Source organism: Eupeodes corollae, chromosome 1 (assembly GCF_945859685.1).
Source record: "Eupeodes corollae chromosome 1, idEupCoro1.1, whole genome shotgun sequence".
Classification (NCBI taxonomy): Eukaryota; Metazoa; Arthropoda; class Insecta; order Diptera; family Syrphidae; genus Eupeodes; species Eupeodes corollae.
Genome location: NC_079147.1, coordinates 297,457,862 through 297,471,799, shown reverse-complemented (window position 1 = coordinate 297,471,799; position 13,938 = coordinate 297,457,862). Strand labels below are relative to the sequence as shown.

At 32.7% G+C, this 13,938-nt stretch overlaps 1 protein-coding gene across 5 annotated transcripts in view; it reads right to left on the bottom strand.

Annotated features, from left to right (window-relative positions):
• Positions 1–13,938, bottom strand: part of LOC129941186 (pleckstrin homology domain-containing family G member 5) — a 438,783-nt gene that overhangs the window by 312,543 nt on the left and 112,302 nt on the right. For 3 of the 5 annotated variants that reach the window (XM_056049754.1, XM_056049755.1, XM_056049757.1), the window contains exon 2: positions 6,089–6,521. The exons of the other annotated variants lie outside the window; for them this stretch is intronic. The gene's annotated coding sequence lies outside the window, so the exon portion shown is untranslated. The remainder of the gene's footprint in view (positions 1–6,088; positions 6,522–13,938) is intronic. 5 annotated transcript variants of the gene reach the window in all.

Here is a 13,938-nt window from a genome sequence, read left to right as displayed (position 1 = left end):
ATTGATTTGAAGTTAATTTTTAGTGATTATTTTGAATCCTAGCTTCAATTTTAACTATCTACTCAAATTTCAAAAATATGCATTTTCTACATTACTTTTATGTTTTTTCAATATAAATACAAAAATTGATGTGATAGCCTTCTTAAGACTACGGATCTATTATTTTCTATCAGCTTAACTGTTTAATTTGATAACTGCCATTTAAAACTATCAATACAATTTTTAGAAACAAAACATTGCCACTTAGTGGAATCTTATATTTTAGTTGATCTAGAATAATGAAGAGGGAGGTTGAGTCTGAAATTTGGACTTCAGAAATGCTTTAAAATGACAACAACACTTGCAAATTTTTATTAGCTATTGCACTTTGTAGATTTTATATTTATGTATATATTAATTTTGATTTGATAACTTCAATCACTCAATTGGGTGCAAGGGTAAATTGATGGGCATTTCTAGCAGTACGAGTATGACGATCTTCAATTATTTTTAGAGCTCTCTTTTAAATTCTATCCAAAAGACTCAAGTATTTTATTGGGCACCCAAATATAAGAATAATACTCTAGTTTTAGAATAAGAAAAGCTTGTAAATTATAGCCGGATCAGAAAGTTTACAAACTTCTTGCATCTGAGAAAACCCAAACTTTAAACAGGATTTTTGGCGATGTCGAATATGTGATCACTCCACAACAAGTGGTTTTTGATGCACAAACCTTGAATTGAAAGCTTTTGAGATAGTAGAAAGTATTGAGTTTTCGAAGCATTAAATTCTAAATGGTTTCAATTCCCCATTGAAATATGCTATCAAGATTAGAATTTAATGATCTTATCATATGCTGCCGTTTATAGTTCGTATCTAAAGAATAAGGATAGGGATCTAAAAATGAATATCAAAAGCTAAGGTTACTGTCATCAGCGAAACATTTTAGTGGTTTAAAAGTATCAGACAAAAGATCATTTATAAAAAGAAGGAAGAGTGTCGGAGACAAATCGGAGCCCTTGGGCACTCCTACATTTTTTGTAGGGCAATATTTCCACATTTCTGTGAAATGGAAAGTTGCCATGATATCAGAAAGGAATTCATAATTCATGATTGGTCAGTCATTACCAAACAGAAGACAATACTGAGAAAGCACTGAAATTTTTACGATTTTATGTAAGCGAGATGAAACCAAAAAAATATCACTTTATTATTTTTTGTGAATGCCCTTAACCAACTAAAAGTGTGTTAAAAAGATTATACGGCATTAACAATTTTTAATATCAATCATTTCATATTCAGGAAAGTAGGCAAATTGCACCAATCCTTGAGCAGTTTTTACCAGCTGTCCTTATCTGGGCTATATTTCCTCGGCATGGAGGGAAGTTAAATTCGTTTTTATACCCTGAGCTGGTAAATGCTCGCAAGTCAATTCTAAAGATCTACGACCTTTAAGTCTATCATCATTCCTTCTTAAGGCCTTGGAAAGATTGATTGATATCCATTTAAGGGCAAGTATTGTAACAAGACTTCTGTCTCGTCTCAACATGCCTACTGTAAAGGTTAATCGGTGGAAACAGCGTTACACACCTTAAAACGCACCGTCGAATATTCCTTCCATTAGAAGATTGCTTTCTTAGATATCGAAGGTGCCTTTATCAACGTGGACACTACTGCACTAACATCTCTAAAAATAGAGAGTTCGCTTTAGGAGTTAATTCATTTAATGCTGACTAGCAGGATAATTATCTCAAAACTGGGCAACTTTTCTGGCAGGCGATTGGTTAGTAGAGGCACACCGCAAGGTGGTGTTCTATCCCATCTCCTCTGGAACCTTGTGGTGAATGAAATCCTAACTAATCTGGATGCGGAGGGTTTCAGAGTGATAGCCTATGTGAACGACGTTGCTATAGCAGTTTCAGGAAAGCATCTTAACAACATAAAAGGCCTCTTACAAAATGCCTTAGACAGACCAATACTTTGAGCTGATCGGATGGACTGGGTGTTAACCCACACAATACCGATTTAGTCTTATTTTTGAGGAGGCACAAAATTCCATTTGTGAACTCTCCCCATATTTAAGGAATCCAATTAAAATTCTAAATACCTGGGTTTTGTATTAGATAAAAATCTACATCTACAATCTGCAAGCTCTGCTATTTGTCACAGTGGACTATATATAGAATAGATTCCAAAGTACACAGACACACAATCCCCCAACTGAAATTCTACAGAAAAATCCAGACAAAGACAGATGGATCAAAAGCAAATGAGAGGGTAGATGGAGGTGTGTACTCTGAACGACTGAAATTAAGTCCCGCATTCTACTATCCAATATATTGTAACGTATCCCAGGCGGAATTTTTTGTGATAAAATAAGTCTTGTCCTGGCTTAAAGAAAACGTGATATCAACATCTGATATTCGTATTTTCTCAGATAGTCATCTGCTTTAAAATCCCTGGATTCTGTCTCTACAAATTCTATAACAGTCCGTAACTATCGATCATCTCAAATGAAGATGGCACAACAGTTTAATAAATATTAACCTTTGCTGGGTGCTGGGCCATAGAGACATTCTAGGTAACTATAAGGCAGATGAACTCGCCAAGAACGGTACAGTGCAGCCTACGTTTGGCACATACTGGAATACCAATCGCTACTTGTTAACACCAGGTGGAACAACATCACCACGTGTCAGGTCACAAAAAACATCTAGCCAACACTAGATTTAAAGCGTTCAGTCTAGGCGTATTCTCAAAAGACTTTTGCAGAAGCTGTATAGACGAGGAAATGGAGCAAACGATCTAAATCATATCAGCATAATCAGCCTCTCACGTATTGTTAGGGATTCAAACTGGTTCCATTGAGCTTAGGGGGAAGCCTCAAGATTCATGCGGTATCACAAGTGTTTCCGTTTCCAGCCACTTTAACCTTACATAACGTAGGCGGATACTACGCCCTATAGGTAAAGAGCCTTAAGCTCTCTATGTATTCACAACTAGATTTATCTTTTGTACAAAATTCTAAATGGTATTATAGTATCAGCAAGTACTGCATACATTTTCTGTGTTGCTATAAAGTTAAATTTTAAATCCTATAGAAAACTTTAAAAAAAATGTTGCTTTTTTTTGAGTCAAAGCTTAAGCTTCTCTGCCATACTGGCACAGTTTCGATGGAATCAAAAAATATACATAAATTTAAACCCTTAAGCTTGGCTAGACTTTTGAGTCCTTAACATAAAAACAAATCTAAAACAACCTTTATATTGATATTAAATCAAAACTTTTTTGTCACTCTCTCTCTTTCTGTCTCATTTTCACCGCATAAGATTAACACTTCATCTACTTTGAAGTTTCAGAAAACCCATCAAAGTAGATTAAATATTCTATATAAAACGAAAAATATCCACCCTTATTTTTACCACCATCATCATCATCAGCCTTCCTGATAAATAAAGTCCTTTTCATTAAGAAGAACCTAAAGGTTAACTATGGCGATGATGATAACGATGATGGTACTAACAGCTAGGGCTTAAAAATTCAAAATCGTCATCATCATACTCGTAGCCCATAGTCCTTCGTTATGCTGCTCATCAGACTGACAACCATTGGGACTGAGCTGAGGTAGAAGGCGCTACCATGGCAATTCTACTCTTGAGTAGACATTTCACACCATTTGCCAACAACCGACGCCAACCCCTTTTGTTCGTTTCTCTCGATTTTGCCTGATGGATTTGAACTTGTACATTATTTTGGACCCAGTCAACCTGACTTAGTTTTGGAACAAAGACAAAAATTTATATACAAAACAACAAAAGACAAAAGCAAAATATCAGAATTTAAAATCCCAAAACCCAAGGGAAAGGGAGAGAGATTTGATATAGCGCTAACATCGCATCCCTCGCCTCGACACCCCGAGGATTTCAGTGAACTGATTTGGAAAATCCCACCCTCAATCGAATATTTAGGTATATCGCCGTAGCTTGTTGTCGTTGTTAGCCTCCGGATTGTGACATCGACCTAAAACTTCTCGATGTCCTGGCCTCTTCATGCAAAGGATTTGCTATTAAAATTTTGTGCTCGAGTCAATAATGTATGTAAAGGATTGCAAAATATTCAAGTTGCTTCTTTCGAAGCTTAAGCCGGAGCTGTAGCCGGAGCAGGAGCCGGAGCAGCAATCGTCACGGTTGCATGTAATTTTTAAATTTGGTTTTTGGTCCTCAAAACATTGGTTTAATGCAAGAACAATGCGATGCAAGCTAAAGGATATTGACTTCCAGTCTGATCCTGAAGTCGTAGTCGTCGTCGTTGGAGACAAAATAGTTAGAGGGGAAAAAGTTTGGGTTGGTGTTTGAAATAAGGTGTGTGAACGTTGTAATTGTCATTGATGGGATCTAGCCTGAGGGGGGTTTGCAAGGAGTTGACAAATAATAGACTTTTGCTCTCCGGGCAGTTTGTTAAGAGTTTCTAAATGAATACTATCAAAACCTCCTCTGAACTTAAAGTATCAGGATACTGGAGATTCTATTTATCGTCCTTCGTGAAGAACATAATGGGAAAATGATGTTTCCATGGTGCTTGATATTAATTTTCTTTTTGTCTCTCTTTATCTTGCAATTATTTATGGTGGTATAAAAGTGAGAGGTGGGGCACAACAAAAAGGATGTGCAACCCTAGAACAACATGGTTGAATGCATTTATGACCTAAATTGATGATAGTTTATGCTTTGCCAAGATGTCCTTGTTTATTTTTTTTTTTTTCATTTTTATTCTACAAAGAGGTTAAGGTGGTATTTTTGTAGTTTTGTATTCTTTGTTATCCTTTTTTCATTTGTTTGTTTGTTGAGTTGAGTTGAGTTTATGCCTCTGGGTTGGGTATGGGTTGGGTTATGCAAAAGGTTAGATTGACAGATTTGCTGTCAGAAGTGTCATTTCGAATTATTCTCTTGGAAGGATTTTGACGATGATTATGTTGATGATGATGATTATGATGAGGACAACTATACTGCAACTGCAATGTCGTTCTTGTGACAAACTATGGTTATGACTTCAGAATCAGATATTTATAGAAGTCTAGGTAACGGTATTGTCAGCGGTGTGGAAAGAGATGTTGACAAAGAGCGTTAGAAATGAATGAAATGATTTTCATCGAACGAGAAGAGAAAGATGAACTTGCTTTTTCAAGGATTTTTTTTAAGACGAAAATATGACTTACTTTGGATCTAGGACCTGTTGCTTGCATCAGTATTCTGATAGAGGGCGTATTTGGTTTCTTTATGATTTGTGATTGATGTTTTGACAAAAGGAAGCTTGATGCGTTTGAAACTAGATAACGTATAATATCTTCTTAAATTGTTGGTTTTTGAATTGAATTCAATGCATTGGCGCATTTAGGATTATTAATTGGATTTTTCTTTCTTTGATAAAAAGAGAGACAGAGGTATTTTTCATTTTTACCAAATTTATTTTTAGAACACATATTTACTGTGCGAAAATCTCTCCAAAATTTATTTTGTTTTGTTTTCCTTTAAATCAACTAACATTTCGTTTATTATCCTATTTTCCATTTAATTATTTAAATGATGAGAACTTGCAATTTAATTTAATCCACAAAATGAATTATTCATAACGAGTATGAATATTCATTATTATTACACTATAATCAAAAAGGAAGTGCACTCATTTTGTTTTCCACAAGAGAGAAGAGAAACAAGTAGTAGTGAGGCAAAGAAGGAAAACCGAAGTGTTTTTTTTCCTTCCTTTTTATTTTTTAATACTTAATAGTTTCATGCAGGAATACGAGTGAATCGGTTGAATTCATTCATTCAAACAATTCACGAATTCTCAAAAGATTGCATTCAAAAGATGGCTGCAAAATGAGGATAAGAAAGTGTATTAATCAACTGACAATTTGCTTACAATTTATTTGATTCTATAAATTAAATTTATTAAAGATTGCATTCACAAGAGATTGCATTCTTTTGGAATTCTTAGGAGTCAGTCATTGTTTTTTAATTGCATTTTTAATATTTTAAGTGCTTAAAACCTATGCGAAAAGTCGTTGCAATTTATTCAAAATATAAACAAAGAATTAAATAAAACACTTACCTTTATCTGTAAATGTATTCAAAAAACCATTTTTGTTATCCAAAATTAATGAATTTAAAATCATTTGATTAAATCGTATCGTTTTGATTTTAAATCTCAAATTTTCAAAAGGTACTTAATTTTTCTATTTACTTTTGGTTATTTTAATATTTTAAACATTTAACACTGAATTCAATCAATTTTGTATTCCTTATTATATAATTTATAAAACACAAAAAAAATCCACTCAACAAGAACTTAAGAATTTTGTAATTATTTTTTTATTTTTGTGATTTCCAAAAATCAATGTTCATTCACGAGTTGACGTACTTTTTAATTCTTGTTTAAATTTATTTTCAGTATAAAAAGAAACACGCACTTTAATTTTTTTTAAATATTTGTTAAGAAACAAATTAAATTTATTTACAAATAATTTGTGTTTCCTTTTGTTTACCTGAAAAGAGAAGAAGAAGAAGAAAATGAATAACTTAATTTTTGTTTAAATATTGATAATAGAAAAATTAGGTTTTGTTCTATAAATATAATTCTTAATTAAATCAAAAAAATAAAAATTAAATATTCTCTTCAGTGATTACAGAACAGCTTCCAGGAGCAGGCTCTAAGATATTCAGAGGATATCTATAAGAAAAGCACATTAATGTATAATTCACGTCAATATCGTGGTGAGGACTACAAGGACGCTGTTTAATGAGAAACAACAAGAAGATAGAGATATACAAGTATAAGATGTCCATGTGATATAAAGGATCCTTGAAGATGCGGCAAAATGTGAAAGAACGGAACTTCATACTAAGGGGATATGAAATTCTTCTTCCTTAAATTTTGTTTTCTTTCTTTTTAATGGACCACGAAACGATGCCAATGACAAGAGAGACCGACTGTGATAACTGACTAAGATGAAATGAGGTTCAATGGACCGTCACCGAAACGAAGCATAAAGGACGACGGAAATGGTAGACTATATCTGCGTGACCCACTGTCATTTGCACTGAATTTCACTTAATCATTAAGCGTCAAAAACCGGCAGACGACCAACGACCGACGACGACGACGCACGGAAGAAACGCACGATAATGGTTAAAAGATTTTCGGTGAAATAAAAATTCAAAAAAAAGAAAGGAAGTCCAAATAAACGCAAGTATGTAGCTTGAGCACATTAAAGATTATTTTCTGGAAAAAAAAGTAGGACGAGAAATTCGGACAGGACGAAGACGACGAACGCACGGCGACGATATGAGAATATGACATGGAATGAACGAAAACAACCTAAAAACGATTTTAATGGAACTAATTTTGAGTGGTTCCGGGGAAAATAAGGGAAACGACTTAGAAAACTGACATCACTTAAAAGAAAAAACTCAGACCTTCAAAAAAATAACACAGGAAAGCAAAATATAAGGAAAAGAAAACACACCTCTCCTGCAAAGTGAAAAGAAGATATTTTTGTATTTTTATTCACTTTGAAATTCTTTTTCACTTAAAAATTGCTTTTAACTTTTCAAGTGACGTTTGAATTGATAGGAAAATAATACCTCTTCGCACTTTAATAACAAAAATAACTAAACTTAAAAAAAAAAGAATCCTTATTTTGTCAACATTCACTTTTACTTTTATTTGTATTTTCTTTTTCTTTCATTTAAATCCTTTAATTGAATTTGTATTTCTTTTTTGCATATTTAATTGATTAATTTATTGCAACATGATTTCTCTTATTTAATTTCGATTTGTCATACATTTTTGATATGGAAACTGCCACTGCAACCAACATCAAACATCATCAGCAGGAATTGACGCAGAGTTTACTTACATTAAAAAGGAAAGGAATATAATGTACAAAAAACTCTTCTTGCTCTAAAATCATCATCCAGGATTATAATTATGATAATTATTTAAGTGGTTATTATTAATTATGCTACATTTTTAAGAATATTTTAAATTTAAATTTAAGAGGTATTAATTGGAAAAAAAACGAGGATAAGGAGGTCCTTGTGCTGTTTGATGTTGAGTGGGAACAACCAATAGCATAGAATATAGAAAAATTTGTTAAATTTTTAGGATTGGCAAAATTACGTTTATGTTGAAAAATTAGTTATGTCTGTATTAGGCTTAATCTACACTAATGTTATAAATAGGAAAGATTTGTATTTTTGTACCGATTTAAATAACTCTTTTATCATTAGAAAGCTACATTATCACTGAGTAACATAGGCTAAGAATCCTCTATTCAAACCCTCCCAGTGGGTGCCGGGTGGTAATGATCACCACAGTTGTCTTGCACGTTGTCAAGGTGGAGATCAGCTAAGGTCAGGTTGAATTGCTGAAGTTTCCTACTCCTTAATAGTAGCATGCATTAGCAATGCAATTTGACCATAGATACGGGGTCCCTAATTTCAGTGGTGGTCTTACATAATCCGTGCCGAAGAATGAAAGGCTGGGGGGGGGCAAACCAGTCCCTAACGAGCTCATTCGGATGACTTGGCAGGGTCCGTCTTATCTTCTGCCTTACCCCGGTATATCGGATCTGCTGGGGCTGACCTCTTTTTTTCGACCTACTCGTGGGACCTAAATACAAGAAACTAAAACAAAATGGACGAAATAGACATGACGAACGTAGAACCCTCCACAGACTTGGAGGATGTGCTCTTGGCCTCCAGCCAGGAGACTTTGAAGGGGAGCTCATTTAGCGCTGGTAGTTCCAGCACTTGTGAGCAACCCAAAACCATAGAAAGTATAGGCAGTGCTATTCACAGCACTCTTATACTTCCTATACCGTATACAAAACCGAAACCCTCGAGTAGCATTGCAACTCGAGGAACCAAAAAACCATCGGAAGGTTTTACATCTCAGGAACCGCTTCAAAACGGCCTCTCACATTCTTGCCAAGATTGCCAAAAATGAAGAGACCGGAGTGATTAATGAGAGGTACGCCCAGGATAAAATAATGTACCAGAAGGTTGTTGATGAATACAACAATCTTCTGGCCAGCCGTTAAAATTTTAATGGAAATATAGGGTAAAGAGTTATCCATTTTGCGGTTTCAAAAGTAAACATAATAAAAGACATATAAATATTTTTTTCGACCACTTTTTGACACATATCGGGCAGTATCTCAGTTATATCTTGAAGAATGTTGCTTTTTAAGTGCTCAAAACTTAAAAAAAAAATCCAGCGGTGTCAACTTGATATCGCCACGATGAGAAATTACGCGGCCAGGAAATGTCTCGTGCAATAAAGTCCTATTCGCTCGAGTTATGTGGTGTCTGGCACTGTCTTGTGGAAACTATGCATTCTTCAAGGAAAGATAAAGTCAGTTAAAAGTTGACCATTACGCTCCACCACCAATCCAGTCTTTTGTTGGACAGTTATGTAAACCATAATCTGCTCTTAAAGCACTATATGTGGCTTTGACAGAATCATCATTTTTATTAGTAAGTTTTAACATTTTGTATGCTTTGTGCGACAGTTAAGCAATTTTTTTCGTAAATGTCTGACTCTCTGAGATTAAGAACAACTTAAAGATCCTACATGAAAATGGATATCAGTGGGTAGCTGGAAACGCTTTTGGAATCCCTCTGGCTTAATTACTTTTTCGACATTCCTCCACGAGGTGACTAAAATTTTAGAAGAAAAAATATTATTTCCTTCGTAGATTAAATAGGCAATCGAAAACCCGACACAAAGAGCAGGGATAAAAAAAGGTTCTATAGAAAAATTTCAATCCCAAGAGGTATGATCAATAAACACACTGTTGAAAACATGTATGATCAAAAGACACACTGTTGAAAACATGTCAGAAAGTAAAATACACATAATAACAGAAAAATGTGAAGTCCGTTTTGTAACTTGAAATTATTCTGACAAATATTCACAATTTGCTGCCAAAACTCATAGAAAAATATTAAGAGTCTGGCAATATAATTCAGTAAGAACGATAGACAACACGAGTGTAAAGCAAACATCTGACAATATCATTTTGGCTATCGCTTACTCTATTGTCGTCAGAGAAGTTACGTGATGAGATCCCAAAAATAATTCGTTCGTGCACTTTGCCACGATGAAAACGTTAAATTTACTAAAAAATTAACAACGACAAACCAAAAATAATTTTTCTTAAAAAGGTTTTATTTTAAATTATTTTTTTTTAAGAAATCAATAGAAGGTATTAACATTAGGAAACGATATCAGTCAAATGGATGCCTCAGCTACAACATCCTATGTTTGAGCTTGTCCATGAACTATAACCTCAATAACTTCACGAGTTCTATTCGAATGGTCTTAAATCGATTGTGGATCGATTGGCATTAACTTTTATTTCCACAAGGCTGCAAATAATAAAGTCTTAAAGGTAGAATCAGAAGACTCCTGTTGCCAATTTTGAACTTTTCTTCGAGATATAATAATCTCAAGAAACTTTCTTAGAAAACTGCTGATTAAAATTTTAAAATTTTCGGTTCATAGTGGTAGTATTTGTCGTTTCGGGCTTTTCAATATGAAACCCCTTATTGGAAAACAATTTATAGTACAGAAATTTATTATTTCTTCCAATTCAAGGATATTTCTAAGAAACATTGGAACATAAAATGTTTTCAATAGAAGAAAAATATATTTAAACTTTTTCCAATTCAACAAAATAATAAAAAACGTTTCATCTATTTTTCTATAACTAATTTTCCTCTTCAAAATTTCTACTACAGTCTTGGTATCGATAAACTTTCTACAAGAACTCGAAATATAAACATAAATAAATCCATTTACTGAGAAGCGAGTTCAAGATATAGATTGCAATGTCATGTCATATAGTTTACCAAACTAATGATAAAGTATTTATATCCATTGAAGGACATGCGTTCTACACAAACCGAAATGTGTGGAAAAAGTACCACTCAAATACATAATGCAAAAGTATTTGGAAAAATAAAACTTTCCATGTCCTCGAAATCCTTTTAATCTCTGCACGTTCGTTTATTTGTGAATTTAGAAGTTCTTCTTTTTGTGATAATCCTTATTACAAACTCATTATATATCTCTTTATCTTACATCATGCAGCTATAAGCTACCCCAAGGATCTTCTCTCATATACAAAATGTATATAAAAACATAAATTAAACTGGCAAGAAAACTTTTCCAATAACTCACCCTGCAGTAGTTGTTGGCAATGTTTATTATTAATATAAAATCACTCATACTGAAACACCCTCTACCACAACTTAAGTCATACAAGCATACGAAAATTACTAATTACGAAAATATGGAAATGTAAAATAAATTTGGGTAATTAGCACATAACATAAAACTAATAATAAAATTCTGGAAATAAGGGACATTTTTTAATTTGTATCAACCATAACATCCCTGCTTCAAACTTTTTAAAACAAAAAACGTAAAAGAAGTATTTCATAAATACATACAGCTTAGGTCAAAATAATAGATGCAAAACATAATTTAGAGTATTTATGACCTAAGCACTTGTGAAACGCAATCAATTAAATATTCAATATTTTATGTTTAAGTGTTAATATTGATTGGATTTGAAGATTTTTTGAATGATTTGCTGGAGTCTTCATAAATACTGGCCAAAAAATAGCCACAGTTTATTTAAATTTATAAAAGAAATATTTTCACAATAAAAGTCAATTAATGATCAAATCGCACTTTTTAGTCTGACACAAAATTCACTGCATCATCGGGTTTTTGAGACAGTACTATTTTAAAATAATACAAAAAGTATGCACATATATGGGGGTTAAAGCAACTATCTTAATTCTTGGAGTAGAATGTTTAAAATGAAATGTGTGATGTTTCCAAAAATCAATAATCCCTACTTCAATATTCATTCTTAATATTTATCTACAGTATTTTATAAAATCTTTATAAATTCTAAGATCCAACCTGTCTTTATACTGTTTTATAGGAAAAGGCAAAACACTTTGAAAGTAATTCTCTTATGCAACGAATCCGATCACATTGAGTTTTTGAAACATATTGAAAAATATGAAAAGAGGCTAGGATGCGACCCACACTGATAACTTCCCATCCCGTCTGTCGATTTGTCTTGCTGAAAAGTTTGTCTATAAGTACTCGTATCAATTTTTACCAAATTTGCGTACTATTTTTTGTAGATTTTATTTTGTATGAAAATACGGACTGTTGGATTTTCATATAAAAATTACTGAATATCGAAAACAATATTTTCTGTGAAAAAAAAATAAGTTTGAAGCCAATATTTTTAATTTTTGGAAAGCTATTTGAGTCGAAAGTAAATTTTTGTAAACATTTGTTAACATTTTTTGAGGTTTTTAATTTTTTGTAAAAAAAACTGTCAATTCGATTTTTTACTGATCTGGAAGAAATCCTAGTTATTATTCTGAAAATGTGTTCATAATGCGGCCAATCTTCCTCTCCCTTAAATTATCGACGGATTGCACTAATGTCTACTATTTCCAAGGCCATTAAAACGTAAAAAGTATCGTAGGGAACAAAAAATAAATAGGATTACAAATTTTCTTTTGAAGCGTTTAATAAAAGTAATATGTTTTAGGGATTCGAGACCAAAACATAAACTATAAATTTTGTTGTGCCCCAGGGTTGCACTTTTCCTCTTTATCATTTCCGCAAATTTTTACTTAAAAAAAGTAGTTTTTTCGCATACCACAACATTCTTATGTTTGTATATTGATGTTCAAACGACAAAATATGAAGCTTAAGGAATTATGGAATGTAAAATGGGATGTGAAAAACCACGTATAATATATAATGCTGTTTTTCACTTTTAAAGAAAGATATTGTTCCTTCGCACTTCAATAAATGAGAAACTTAACATCTTGGGTAATGGTATTTTACTTGATATCTTCAAGAATTCCAAATGATATTAGAGTTTTCTGATACGAAGTTAGAAATATGTCTCTTCTTCTAATGGCTAGAATTTACAACCGTCCTTATTTAAGTCGCTGGGACAGTATTCAAAACAGAGGTTTTAAAAAATATTGGTGACAATGACATCCTTAACTAAATTACATATGTACGTGTCTTGAATATCGTCTTAAAGTTTCAAACTGTTTCTCTGGCATTATAAAGTTATTCAAACCTTTTGAATGTGAGTTAATCTCAAACAAACAAAAGCTCCATTTCACGAATTACCAAAGTTTTCGACAAAAGCAATGATGCATTTCGCTTACAAAAAAAAACACATCCAACATTTTTATTAAACAATTGATTAAACCAAAAAACTTGCAGAAATGGGGATTGGAAGTTTTAAACCTAAACTCAATTTTTGAAATCAAACTTCAAAGGTTCAGTATAACAAGAACCATTTGTAACTGTTTTCAGGGCGGCTGACTCTTAAGCGCATTGGGCCATAATTTTCAATTGTCTTTTTTTCGAATAATCAAGTTGTCGAAAAAACAAAATATTTCGATAACAAAAACTAAAATTCTTATGACGAAATTTCAGTATTGTGTATCAGGTGTAGAATTTTAAGTTGGCAACACTATTTCAAATGACGGTAAATTTATCACTTTTTTATTGATTTACTTTAGCTTCGGTTTGATATTTCAACTTAACTATATAGATAATACAACGCTTTGAAAATCATGGTTCTGTTAAAAAATAGCTCATATGTCATCCATGAATAGAAAATATATACGTACACATGCAAAAATAAAGCCCAACATAAACCCTAACGTATCATTAATTTCAAAACCAATCTCTGTACCGTCCATCATTTCCAAATGTTGCTTTTGGTATTTGGAGTTTTCAATGAAAACAAAAATTGCTGATATCGTCAACCCTTTCCCGTTTTCAAAACTTCTCGAAATCAAAAAAAAACAACAACGAAACACTTTCAAATAGTA